Source organism: Grammomys surdaster, unplaced genomic scaffold, assembly GCF_004785775.1.
Source record: "Grammomys surdaster isolate TR1022 unplaced genomic scaffold, NIH_TR_1.0 134125, whole genome shotgun sequence".
NCBI classification, from domain to species: Eukaryota; Metazoa; Chordata; class Mammalia; order Rodentia; family Muridae; genus Grammomys; species Grammomys surdaster.
In genome coordinates, this window is record NW_021622253.1 from 7,503 (window position 1) to 8,882 (window position 1,380).

Sequence of the window (1,380 nt, forward strand, 5' to 3'; positions counted from 1 at the left end):
AGAGAGAGAGAGAGAGAGAGAGAGAGAGAGACTCACACATGTATGCACACACAAGTGCAATTAAAATGGAGCATAGATCCATAGAAATAAGAAATGGATAACAAAATACATGAAATAAAGAGAAGATTCAACATAAAAAAGAATAGCAAGGAATGAGTAAAAGCAATGTTTGAAGAAACTATATCTTAATATTTCAGACTTCAAACAAAACATGAGTCATTTAAAGCTGCTTTAATCAGAGAAATAAAATATCAAATTCAAAGAGAAACTTCAGAAGCTTTAAATTAGAAAAAATACATCGCTTATTTATTAAAAGGCTCCAAGTATCTATTATAAAATATGGAAAGCAGAATATAATGGGACACCTAAGGGAAGAATAACAGCTAACCTGAATGTATTCATTGATAGACAATCTTTCAATTGCCTTTTTATCTTAAGTCCCTTTCTATTCTCTACTTTACTTTTAGTAATATTTTTATTTTACCTTATTCAGCAGGGATTTGTCCCCACTATCTTTTTAGATAGACCCACACTTGGGGGCTGGAAAAATGACTAAAAAGTCAAGAGCAGTTGTTCATTTTTCAGAGAACCTGTGTTCTGTTCTCAGCATCGAAGTCAAGAAGTTTGTCCGTGTGATGATCAATGACCACATCCTGGTCTGGTATGAGAAGACAATATTGGTTTTCCTCCCTTAAAGTTTATTCATTAGGAAGAAGCATCTAATGTCAAGTCACTACAAAGCTTCACAATGTAGAATGTGATCACAACTGAATTACCTTGGACACTTAACTCTGGAAACACTTTCAATAATGTCAGTTTAGGATGCTAATAGAGGTCACTTGGGAACTCATTTAAAAAAAAAAAGAAAATCCACTTGAGGAAGGGTTAATAATCAGTATAAGGACCTCACATTGGAACAGTTGAGTGTCACTGTACACCGACAAAACATCAATTAAGAAAGGGGTAATTGTTCAAATTCTGAAGGTTATGATAGGATCAATGAAAAAATCATCTTTCTTAGTCAATCATAAGATAGAAGCTTATGATTTGAGTTCATTTTCCAGTCAATGAAAGCTTGTAGTTTGAACTTGTTTACTAGTTGGCATGGCCACAGCCTTCAATAGGTCAGAATCAAAAGTCATGCACTTTAGAATACTTGTAATGGCTCAGCATTGACAGTAGGAATTATAAAAATACCTATAGCCAATAGTCACATGAAGAGTTAATATAAAACTGAGGGGAAAGTAGAAAATTTAGTATTATTGAATGAATACAGTATTGCATTGCTTTATGATACAGTGTAGCTAAATCAGTAAATATATGTGTAACGGCCGTTTCTTTTGTAACGGCCGTCGGGTTCTGCTACTTTGTAAAGGCCGG

At 33.8% G+C, this 1,380-nt stretch overlaps 1 pseudogene; it reads left to right on the plus strand.

Moving 5' to 3' along the window:
- LOC114615706 overlaps positions 1-661 on the plus strand; it is a 7,708-nt pseudogene extending 7,047 nt beyond the window's left edge.
- Positions 662-1,380: the final 719 nt, after the last annotated feature.